We start from the raw sequence: 13208 nt of genomic DNA on the forward strand, positions 1-13208 counted from the left end.
CGGCGCGGCGGCACGTTTGCGCGTACAGCTGTCCTCTACTCGCGGGGCTGCGGGCTGGAGGTTAAAAACCACCCTCGCACGCATTAAATACCACTTTCCCTCGTGGAACAGCTTTACGCTCGTTGGGATCGTGCAGGACGCGTTAAAACGAACAATCACCGCGTCGCCGCCCCGGAACCGGGGAAACGTGAATCGCCCGGATGTTTCCTTTCGCAGGCCATTCCGTGAGATTGTTGTGTTTCTATGTTGCTCCGTTGCATTTCGCACACTTCGTTCTGCGCAAATTGATGCGAGATTCAATCTCGAACCAATACCGTATACAGTAGATGTCCTGCATGCCGTTCACAACTGTTTGGGAGGTGATTTCGCATGCAAAAATGAGTAGAAAAGGAAGAATAAAATTTTTTCAGTGTACGCAAGAAGTAGAATCGGTCGGTGATGGTCAGACGTATCGGGTTCCTCTTTTTCAATATCGATCACGCGGAAGGTTCGCAAGCGTGGCTGATCGTGTCAGACCGCTTGTAATTGGCAGGAGGAAGAAAAAGCTGCTACGTAATAATAAGATGCGTGCGGGGGTGGGCACACGAGAGCCCGGCTCGGCGTGCACACGCGAAAGGGGCCGAGTAACAACACGAGCCAGCAACACGTGGCAGATTATAATGTCTAGATGGTTCGGGGTCGAAGCGAGCAGTGATTTGGCAAGCTCCTTCGACGTCTGCCAGCGGCGCGCCACGACTCCGCTGACTCCCAACTATCGAAACTCTGTGGAGCACGGTTTTGGCCAGACGGTGGTCGATCAAAAATCCCGCAAACACATTCCACATAGAAATATTCCTCAGACCTGCCATAAAGCACACTCAAAACTAGAAGGGTTTTCCCGGCGTTTTCGAAAAGATCCCAGGTCAACAGAACGGTCTCCGGTTCTCAGGGCAATAATTGTCGGAGCGTTCGATCCCCGCGGCGATTTATCCGAGTCACGAGGCACGCGGATCGCCATAAATCCCATTTCCGGTTCAGCCGGCCGAGCAGCGTGAATGGACATCCGCGTTTAAATCCATTTGAGAACCTACCCGGCTCGACGCCGCAAGCTTGTCCAGCAGAAGGAGGAGGGGTACACGTACGATCCGATCGGAGCTTAAAAGCGATCGATGGAAGCTCGTTAAATCGAGCAGAATAAGAGGGTGCTCGCGCGGAGACCGCCCCCACCCTCTCAGACGAAAAGACGTTCCAGCCCCTCGACAAGGGAAACCCGTTTAACCCTTAAGAACCTTGTGCTGTCCGGAGAAAACGTTCTCAATGCGATTTACACAGAAAATCGACAATATTTGTGTTAGGGGAAGAAAAGTGGACTTCGGTAAAAATTTATCGAAGTTCAAATGTATTAACATTTTGGAGATCATTGACGATTCCCATTTCTGTTGGTGAACGCCGGTTAGCAATCAGCGTAGAGTTTATTTTCCGTCCATCGGATGATTAACGATAAATTCGACGAGGTTCGAGCAGCCGCCGGTGACACGAGCGTGTACATTTAACAGTCAATTAGTGGTTCAATTAGTCGGACGATTTCCCGATAACGCAAGGCGAGAGTTCATCCCGGCGACGTACAAATTGCCATGATCTTCGGCCGCGTATCCATTTAACCAGCGATTTTTAACCCGTTCGGTCTTATTGCCGTGACGCGTACCTCGGCTCGAGTTAACGACCCGTCACGGCAACTGTTGAATAACTGAAATCGCGGCCCTCGTAATCAGATCACCGGGGAATCAGCCATCGGAACGAAAACCACACCGGCGAATCCGACAGCTTTTTTTCGACTGTGCACACGACTCGCACAATTCCATAATAAATGCCCCCGTCGAGATTTCTGAAGGTTTTCGTTCTCGCTCCGACATTCGAAGTGCAGTGAAACGATAACAAAAAATGGCGCAGCAAATTTTCAGCAATCGTTGTACAGGGAACACTTTAATCTGTATGTTCGTGTTGATTTGAGTCTCGGAAAAAATGTTTCTAGTTCCTCAGAGGAGCTCGAACCTGGAAAACTTTCGAGGAATATATTCCCCTGCACATTTCCCATAAAGGGTGCCATAACGCGGCAATAAAAGATCGCACATAATATTTTATGCGCTGGTCGTAAACGGGACACTTCAATCTTTGAATTCACTTTGGTTTGAGCCTCGGAGAAAGTTTTTCAGTTCGATACAAAAATGTTGACTTGAAATGTAGCCAATTGCAGAGTGAAGGTTCGAAAATTACAGGTTCGGGCGAGCTTAAACAACAAGAGAAAAAGATATACGAAGACGTCCGTGGCCCCAGTAAAAATAGTTTCCGGTCTGGGAGCGATGCGCCGGTGGTGCAGGCCGGTGCAGTGGAATTCGCGAATGCATTCCCGTTTCACGAACAGCGAGGCCTGTAAAACTTGTTAACGGTGCACGCGACCATCGTCGAGAAACGAAGCAGGAAAGCAGTAAACGCGAGAGCCCATTATTATTCATAACATCTGCGGCAAGGGATGCGGCTCTCTCTCTCCTTTGCAGGATCGCCATGTTGAAACTTGTACCTTCTGCATCTGTCTTCGTCCCCTCTCTTTCTCTCTGCCTGGAGTCTGTGCGGTTACCGGACGCAAACGAATTCGCCCGGGTTTTAGAGTGGATGCCACTTCGAACAAAATTTCTTTGTCCGTATTTTCCTAATGTTCGCAGTCGTGGAAATGCACCCGCACAGTTCCGAAGTGGACCTCGAAAGAATTCTTGGCGCAAACAACTGACAAATCTAGTGAAATAAGTTTCGCCTCCTGTTAGCAAGTTTGCAGAGTTTTTTGCCGACTCTCCACACTTATCTGGAAAATAGGAAAACGCTCGGAAAGGCTTTTCGAAACTGTCGGGGAACCTCTTAATTTTTCGCGCGTGCGGCTGACTAGCGAAGACTTATACTACTCGCGTTGCGAGCACCTAATATTTTTTATGTCGGAGTCTGTAAAATGGCAGATTGCATAATTTTGTAGGCTCTATCATTTTTCCGCAGCCTTTAAAATTTTCCCTACGATCTTTTTATAGGTCCTACAATTCATCCGTAGGTTCTACGATATTTTCTTCGGCTGTACATTTCTTTTTCCAGGCTAGACTGTTCTCGTATATACTCTACTACATTTCTAAAGGCTTCAGAATATTTTTTACTGATCACAAAAATTTTCCCATTCTGTTAATAATTTTTTGTATTGACCCTATTATTGTTTCACAGGCTCTGGGACTTTAACGTATTCAGTAAATCTAGACTGGCGTTATTTTATTGCACCAGAACGACGGGAATAGTAACAATCTTCGTCCCCCTCGAAATTTATGCGCAAACATAGTGCACTGATTAGTTCGCTGATTCGATTTAACTTGGCTCCCCTGGCTCGTCGTCCGACATATGCGAATTTGTATCACTAGCTCTCGATGGGACATGTTCAATTTCATCACGTAATTCGTGATTCTTTCTATATATAATAATACTCTTCGATCGATGCATCGCTGTATCCGAAAGTAATCGGTAAACCTCGGCTAAACCTCGGCTTAAACCACCGAGAGCAGATGTCTGACACGTGTAGGATTCTACTACTCGCTGCGACGCAATGTTACTGTCGGATCAATACAATTTGTTGCGATACGATCAGCGCATCCAAATGCGTGGGGGTACAATATTTGCAGGGCTGATTCAATCCGGTAAACCTAGCGCTGCTGTCTGACCAGTGACGGTTCATTCTACTTGCCCGTTCCATTTTGTCTCGTCCCATTAAAAAAAATTATAAAAATGCACTAGAAAGTATGAAATAATTTCCATTTAATTTATGCGAATACACACCAACTTGAATACAATACAATCTTTTCGGTAGCGGCGCAAAATTGAAAATTTTCGACACTGGAAATGACGAAAACCCTTAAATTCTTCTACATGCTTTCACATATTAATGTATCTTCTCTTCCCACCCACTGATTTCCAAGTCCATCATATTTCAATGAAATCATAATCAGCAATCTGTGATTTGGAAATTTTCAATTTTGCGCCGCCTCCGAAAAGATTGTATTGTATTTAAGTTCGTGTGTATTCGCATTAGTTCAATGGAAATTATTTCATACTTTTTAGTGAATTTTTTTAGTACGTTTTTTCGTAGTCGTTTCAATTTTTTTTATAAAATCTTTTTATTTCACACTTTTTAGTGGAACGAACAGAATTTGTAGAACATCGTAGAATGGTTTTTGGGTCTTATTGGTTATTTGCAATAGAAACCGCAAAAAATGAACATACCCTACAAAATGCAGAAGGTTTCGTCCTGCTTGGTCCATCCATCTCGGAGTAATCGGTGAACATACGTGAAATAATTCATTTTTCGCAAATAAAATCGTAAGAAATATCACATACATAGAAAAAAAACGAAAAAAAGTGAAAAAGAAAAGGCACATCCAGATCGAATTGAGTAACCTCCTCCTTTTTCGAAGTCGGTTAAGAATAATTCTTGCGTCTCATTAATAGGTATAACGCATTCTCTCTATTCGCCGCAATATAAAACATCGAAAAGAAACTTCGTTTTATTTTGTCATTGTGCTGATTTCACTTTCGGTCTCATTAAACCGAGCCGAGAATGCAATAATCGTTGGAGAAGAACTCGGCGATACACGAAATATAAAATGAATTTCCCGAGCAACGTGATTCAGAGGACGATGGGAATAGCTTCGAAATCGGGTCATTCTTTTTCAACCGCTGAATCGGAGTATTTTCGCAGCTCGGATGAAATTTAAGCGGCCGCTCTTTTATTTTTAAGGAAGTGCCCGTGAAAATATTCGAACGGGAGCGACACAGTAGAACGAAATAGTAAAAGTAAAAAGAGAATAAAGATCGATCCCGTTGCGGGACGCAAGGAACAATCCATGAAATTTCATTTCTGAACGATAATGTCTAAATTGTTCTACTGTTTATTTATTTACACTTTTTTATAATTGATTGCAGATGTTCAATTTTTGTAGACGAATTTTAAGAAACTCGCATCACATAAAACCTTATTTTCCTTGGTAGTGGCCGTTTTAGATCTGAAATAGATTAAAATCGTACCAAATTCTGTCATATTTTATATCGTAGCATTTTTTGAAAATGGTCAAGCAACATAATTGCATAAAGATCCGCAGTCTAATTATAGTATATTGAATTTGTAAAAATGCCTATAGTAACATTGACATTAAGATGAGAGACAATAGCAATAAATTATAACAGTTCGTATCGATCGATGGATTGAAAGAAGAGGAGGACGTTTCCGACGTTATCCTCGTCTGAACCTGTTAAGACGCGCGAATATTTAATAGCATTAACTGGTCTACCGTGGCTAATGAACTTTATCAGTAATAGTGCGAACCAGTGGCGCGGCGGACAGACTTAAACGGTTCGCATATTCGCGCGGTCGCAATCGAGGCTCTCACGCGCGCATGCTCGAATCACTGTATCATTATTTCCGGACGAACGTTCCGCCACTCATTTGTAAAATCGAGCCCGATTTAACGAACGCGTCTGCCATGTCCCCGGACTCGAACCCGTAAATTCAATTACTCATCTGCCGAAGATTGGTCCGAACCGTTCGATCGTGACGACTCGACCGGATTCCCATGCAAATTTGCGCCGATGAGGAATCAGACAAGTTAAATGAGCAATTTGATAAAACCCGGCTGCCCCACCGGTAAACGTTATTGAGATTGATCAAGCTCATTTCGGCGAATCTAGCTTGACTGTGATGGATAACGATCCGTAGTAAGTAGGCGCTGAGAAAATCTTGGGTTCGTTCAATCTCCAGTTAACGGTTCTTCGCGAATAATATCCATTAAAATCTAAATTACTTCATTTTGCAGGATTTTCTAAATGTGTCAGCGGATCACGAAATTTTAGAAATTTTTTTGGATGCAATAACGAGTCGGACTCGAGATGAACACTTGAAATGTAGTCTGCTGTTAAGACGAAAAAGAATTCAATTATTTTGCAATCAATATTTCAGCGTTAAAGTAAATGTGGGTATAAACTAGATACAGATGTTTTGTTCTCATCAGTGAAATGATTAGAGACAAAGAGGTTGTAATGATTGCAACCATGAAGAAAATCATACAGCAAAGGGTTGCAGAACTATTCGTATACAATTATTAGCAGAGACACAGAACGTTCATCCCCACAAATCACTCTGCAAATTTCCTCAGTGCACAATCTCTGTCAATGACGAATATGGTGTGACATCGTCGCGCGCCCCGCCCCGGCGGATTCGGTGTAATTATGAAAAGTGGAGCGTTAAACCGGGGCTGAAAAGAAAGTTAATGAGCGTGAGTAACGAGTCGTGAACGGGTCGTCAAGATGACCGGGAGTAGGATCGATCGTAACGGCGATTTCGGGGTGGTAAGTACGGGTGGATGACGTTCTTACGAGTTGATCCGTAGAAAAACGGAGGAAAAACTCGCTGAGGGAAATTCTGGGAGGGAGAGAGGGTTTTCCAGGGGTGGCACGTTCGAACGGTCGACAGCGTTGCTGCCACCGCCGCCTATGCAGTCTATTAAACATAGATAGGAGTACCGCATTGCCGTGAATCGGCGTGGGGAAGTGTTAGGGGTTCGCTGCGCCGTGTGCTCTCTCCCTTTCTCTCTCTCTTCCGTCCCTCTGCCGCCCCTCTTACTCTATCTTTTCCACCGTCCGTTCCCCACAACCCCTCTCGTCCTCCCACCCTGCACGCGTGCTAACTCACGAACACATACACATATTGCTATACTAACCGAACCTGTACAGACTATACCAGGGATGAACAAACTGCAGCCCCAGGTCAGATGCGCAACCTTCTCCCCGCTATATTTACCTGCACCTGTCCGCGACACCTTTCCCACGCATTGTTACGCAACCCCCGTGGACTGCAAACCGCCAGGTGATTGCCAAGGGGCTGCAAGTTTAGGATAATTGCTTCAGAGTGGGATGCAGGAAGCGTTAGTGTCGGCGGATTTATTTGGCTGGTTGTTTTCAAGGTCCTCTATAAATTTATGCATTAATTAACGCTGAACCTTGATAATGTGTGCTTAAATGTAGAATCGAAGAATTATTTCCAATGGAAGCATCTCTATAAATTCGATAATTGTAAAATACAAAATCTGGAAACGGTTAGTTGACCGGTGATGGTAGGTTTAGTGTTAAAGTGGAGTGGGGTAAGTCCGTCTACGGGGCAAGTCCGTTAATTGATTATTTTTATTATAATATGAACGAAATTTTTCTCTAGCCAAGAATAAAGGTGTTTTCCTCGCCTAAATCAACCAATGCCAAACAGTCACGTGCGAGGTACACGTACAACTTTGAGGTTACCCTGAACGTGCAATAGTTTACAAGTTATTCATATATTCTGTGTTCTTATTTTAGGTAAGTACAACGAATATTGATGTAGGTTTACATTAAATAAACCGTTTCTTTGTATTTTTTAAAATTTATTTAGAAAAACACTAAGGTGGTCTTGCCCCGTAAATATTACTACACGGGGCAAGTGCGTACTATCACGGCGGGGTAAGTGCGTACTCTGTATGGGTAACTATAAACCTAAAGAATACATTTGATGCAGTAGAAAGAATTTTGTAGCAGGCTTGATAATAATTCTTTTCTTGGCCCGTAGCACTCGAAACAAGGTTCGGAAGCATTTTTAACTCTCAGAGACGGACTTGCCCCATTTTCGGGGCAAGTGCGTCCTAGTTAATACTTTGTACAATATCCTATCAAAATGATAATTTTCAAGCAAAATTAGAATCCTACATAATACTAATTCATCGGTAATAACTGTGGCAATAGTTTGATACCAAGAACGTTATGTTTTTACGTACCAGACTGAAAGTACATCAGTTTAAAGTCCAACTTTGCAAAAACTAGGGCGGACTTATCCCACTCCACTTTAAGTCGTTATTTGACTAATAATTATTATTTTGTCTGAGCCATGAATTTCTTCCGTGTAGAAAGTATACGATGGATAGAAAAGTTTGCATAAGGAAATAAATGTGTAAACCGAACCTCGTGGCGCAGAAACGATCGTAAACCAATTTTACATTTCGCCACTCGAAAGGTGGCTACACGAAAGCACCCCCGCGTTCTTGTTAACACAAACGCTCCTTTATTAGGATAATTTATGTTCTCCTCGTTACATAATGGCCATGAAAGCACGTATCTGGAACGTTAATTACCGGACTTGCTACTGGTTGAATTTTATGCGCTCGTAAAAGACCGTACACTTCTGAACGGCTGTGATTTATTGGTTATGCTTGTTCTTCGTGAAACAGACTAATCCGATTGAATTGAACGTTGTTATTACACTTTGGATTTTATAAAGGATTATCCGAAATAGACGATAGGAAGTTTTTTTAAATAAAAAATATACTATAATATATTTTTAATTTTATTAGCTTTTTTATTTAATTATCAGGTATCATCTATGACAGTTATGTGTGAAAGACCATAACTGTCAAATGACCACCACGACCACGTTTACAGACATCAATTCGAAGAAATGCTCAATTCTTGAGAGCGACGTGGAATTGATGTTGATTGATTATTTGGAACACTTTCACGAATAGCAGCAATGTTTTCATTCGAACGAGCTGTTTTTTTTAAAATTGTCCATCATTGTAAGTTAGAAATAGAAGAAAGTGACAAGAAACAAACATGACGTTTGACAGATATTCTCATTCAACATCCTAAAGGTACTTTTCGATAACCCTATACTATACTGCTTCTGTTAATAAAAGCTGTACCTAATGTTGCATTTTATTATCGGGAATCTGTAACGATCATAAAATTCGTCCGAACCGGTTTCATTAAAATTACAAAACAGGTCCTATTTTCCGGGGACCAGAGATGTCGTTTCGATATCGGCACGCAAACAGTGTGTTTTTAACGCTCGGAACGGATTCGAAGCTGTAATCCCTGCGATAATGAATTCTGAACGGAGGTTAACGAATTATCGAGCACACGCTGGCAAAGCTTCCGCCTGTAGGTGTAGCTGAGCGAGTGAACGTGGAATCTGTGAAAAGAATAGAAAAATATTGATTCGTCGGCGAAAAAGCTTTGAGCTACGTTGACACAGAGACGATTCGCCCTGTTGCGACCTTTCTGTGTTTAATCTGGGATTTTCCGGCGAAGTCGCGGCGCGTCCCTTGCTCCGGGAATTGTTTCTAACGTCGAGAACAAAGCGGAGGATTCACGAACCCTCCCTAGACCCTTTGAACCTCTTTTCATATTATTATTGAATTATTAAATTGTGATTTCTATGTGCGAAAATTTACGTAAAAGTAAATGTCTTGCAATTCAATTCAGAAAAGGATAGAATTTTGCGGAACGAACCGACAGTATCAACATTTATCGCGAACTTTCACCGGATCGATTTCTACCGCTTTGAATTAGATCCAACGATAAAGTTCAAAGTCCACAAATCAGCCGGTTAGCAGGTTAAAAGTCGTTTTCCGGTATAGAAAGTTTCGAGAAAGGTCTGGTCTGAGGGGAATCGTTCCGTTTAGCAGGTCGTGACATCGGTGGACCTCTCTCTCCATGGTGTTCGTAAACTCCGGACACACGGATTCCGTCTACTCGTCCATCCAACCCATTCCCTTCAAACATAGAGCGAAACTATCCCGGCAATTTTCCCTGAAATCCTCTCGCTGATTCGAAAGTTTCCGCGAGTCCTACATTTTATTCTCTGAGCCCCCAAACTACACCTAAACACACACGCTTCTCCCGCACCCTCGGCACTGGCATACTTCTCACAAATTTTTCTTTGAGGCCCCTAAAATTTTTATAATCGTAGGTCCCTAAAATTTTCGTAATTGTAGATCCCTATAATTTTCATAGGCCTACGTCCCTAAAATTTTCGTAGTCGTAGGTCACTAAATTTTTCATAATCGTAGGTTCTTAAAATTTTCGTAGTCATAGGTCCCTAAAATTTTTGTAATCGTAGGTTCCTAAAATTTTTATTCCCGCAAGTCCCTAAAATTTTTATAGTTGTAGATCCCTATAATTTTCATGGGCTTACGTCCCTAAAATTTTTATAAACGTAGGTCCCTAAAATTTTCGTAATCGTGGGTCCCTAAAATTGTCATAGGCGTAGTCCACACTCCTCTCACGACGTTCGGCACTCGATAAGATTGTGCAAGTGACAAAGTACTTGTTTCATTCAAGACGCGGTAACTCTGATCGCCGCGACGATGGATGCGGCAATTTCTGTGAATCGTCGAGCCAGATGGATCTATCCCAGAGGATTTGTAGATCTGTTGGAACCGCAATAACAGCGTCGCGGGTATTTATTGGACGGCGTGGTGCGACGGTCCCTCGAACGTGACATATTGATCGTAATAATAAAGCGATTAATAGTAGCCACGCGGCCACGGTTTCTCGTTTGTTACGCGCTATTATTAATCGAGCATCAATCGACCGTCCCACTTAACGTTTAATTCTAGACACACGCGTGCGTCGACGCACCGAGCGCGTACAACCGCCGCTTAACCTTTCGCGGGTCAATCATCCTGTGCCCTTCGCCCTTTCTCTGCCGAAGAGCTGACCTAGAATACCTTTTCCCCTGAACCACCCTTGGGGTCACTGCTTTCCACTTTCTTCCTTTCAATATTTCGCTGGGAATCTTTGTTTGTAGCCAATGGAGCTGAAGATGATTCGAGTAAATTACGCCCTTTAATAGCGTTTTGGATGGGGAAGGTATCTTTTAATTTTCTGAAACTTTAAAAAATGTAGACTTGAATTTTCACTAATTAGAGAACGTATTTTAAGAGTTCGATTGAGCATAAATAACAGGGAAAAAGGTTTCGTCTGAATGGGCCCAGAAAGGCAGCCCTACATTTTCGACCTTGGCGCAACGATGCTAAAGTCCGACTTCAAGCGAATCTTTCGCTGTGGCATCTCTTTCAAGACCTGAGTTCGTAGGGCAAGTATCTGCGAAGATGAAACAGCTGGCGGACTTTCTGCAGGGCTTGAAAAGCAAAAAAGGAAAGGAAAGAACCCTGTCAAAGAGAGATTTCTCGGAACGGCACGTAGTTCGACGGTAGGCTTCAGCCGAGTTCTCATTACGTTCGTCATCGAAGCGAGAAGGGAAGAGGAAAGAGAAATAGGAAGATAGAGTGACAGAGAAAGCGACGTGGGAAGAAAGCTTCTCAGAAGTTCTGCCCGTTAGACAGAGTCCTTTGTCTAAACACCTGTTGCCAGCCGGTCGCTCGGAACAACGGCGAGCACCGGAAAAAAGAAACTTGTCGTGAGCCTGCACGTAGAGCGCCATTTGTTTCCCATCTCCCGAGGCATTGCGATCCTGTCCAATCGATTTCGTTCGAAGCATGGTATAGGGTAGACGAAATTAGGGGAAGTTTATGTCATCATCTCGCCCGGATCGCATTCGTTTCCGAAAGGTTTTTCCGAAAACAAACCTTCGATTTTGGTATTAGAGAAATTATTTTTTCTCACCGTTGCGAAATTGATTTCGCGATGATAAAAAAATTCTCGTTGTAGTCTGAACCTTCTGGTTTAATATTAAAAAAATTCCAACCCAATCCGCTGAATAGTTTACGAGGTAAAAATTCGAAAGTGCAACTTGTACAGAGGCGTAACACGATAAAGATTAGAGAAAGACTAGAGAAGTATATATTTTTTTCACCGTTGCGAAATTGATGTTGCGATGTTGAATAAATTCTTGTTGTAGTTTGAACCTTGTGGTTTAATATAAAAAAAATTCCAACCCAATCCGCTGAATAGTTTACGAGGTAAAAATTCGAAAGTGCAACTTGTACAGAGGCGTAACACGATAAAGATTAGAGAAAGACTAGAGAAGTATATATTTTTTTCACCGTTGCGAAATTGATGTTGCGATGTTGAAAAAATCCTTGTTGTAGGCTGAACCTTCCAGTTTAATATAAAAAAAATTCCAACCCAATCCGCTGAATAGTTTACGAGGTAAAAATTCGGAAGAGCAACTTGTACAGCGGTGTAACACGTTAAAGATCGATCGATCAATCACCTTTGTGGCATGTACCAAGGTAAACCTGTTGTTATTGAACAACGTATTGCATTTCCGTGTATTTTACGATGCTTGACGACGATGTAGGGGCTGCCTAATTTCGCACGTAGTACAGCATACTCAATTTTGATCACGTTCGCGTGACACCCGGCTGAAACGTGTTCTACGAGGGCCAACAATGGGCAGAAGCACGCGGCGCGAGTCGACACTGCGCGGGCTCGCGCTCACCGTCCATTGTTTCTTAGCTTAAATCGCATCAATGTATAGCTTTCTAGGAGCAACCGAGCCCCATTGTGTCCACTCCCCTTGAACGTGAATTGGCCCGTGGCGTATCCGGGCTTAAGCGTGCACGGCCCTTTGTTGCCTAGGCTATTCAACACGTAAAAAGGCTGTTTATTTGGAAGTTCCAACGGCGTCGGTTCATAGTCTCTCGCGAGGGCCATTGTCACCGGTTCCCATTAATGCTTCATAAATCGCTTCTTCTTCGTTTTGCTATCACTTCGGATACTTCAATGTCGCGCTGTTTACGTTGCCATACGCGGCCAACATCGTCCAACTAACTATCTAACTAGCGGCCTACCGATTTATTGACCTTTTGCACTCGACGCTACTTAACTTCAAAAAATTCTTACTTTAGCTAGAATGCATTTTATGCTGCTTATGCCGCACAGGAATTTATAGCAATTTATTTTTAATGTAATAATATTAGGTTGGGGAAAAAGAAATCCATTATTTTTACGTTATCTCAAACGGAGAAACGATGGAATTCTTTTTTCCCAACCTAATATAAAAATTGTTTTCAATATTGGTGTGACAATTTTCCCCGGTGTGATAATTATCCCCGGAAAGCTAAGTGTACAAAATCGTTTTTTGATTCGCAGGAAATGAACTACGGAACCGGGAAGCGAGATTAGGTGGAGGGGGTGGTCGTAGGAATTGTGGGCGGAGCGGGTGAAATCGTCGCGCTGGTGAAAGGCGCGCAGAAAAGGCGTTCAGTCGTGAAAAGGAGGCTTTATCTCGCTCGAAAAACGTGAATAGGCGGGTGGAAGAGGCGCGACCGGCTCGCGGGTTGCAAAAGCGTCGCAAAAGCCTCGCAAATGGCCCGAAAGGACCCGCGCGTGTTGCGAACCGGTGAATAGGGGTGGCGAAAAGCTAGTGCCGTGGGTGGCACACGCAT

The 13208-nt window shown here is 43.1% G+C and overlaps 1 protein-coding gene across 1 annotated transcript in view; it reads right to left on the reverse strand.

The window, feature by feature from the left end:
• Positions 1 to 13208, reverse strand: part of LOC143212367 (uncharacterized) — a 54419-nt gene continuing 41211 nt past the window's right edge. Inside the window, exon 2 of the mRNA XM_076431101.1 lies at positions 1 to 13208. This exon is cut by the window's right edge and continues 25794 nt beyond it. The gene's annotated coding sequence lies outside the window, so the exon portion shown is untranslated.

This window comes from Lasioglossum baleicum, chromosome 9 (genome assembly GCF_051020765.1).
Source record: "Lasioglossum baleicum chromosome 9, iyLasBale1, whole genome shotgun sequence".
Taxonomy (NCBI): domain Eukaryota; kingdom Metazoa; phylum Arthropoda; class Insecta; order Hymenoptera; family Halictidae; genus Lasioglossum; species Lasioglossum baleicum.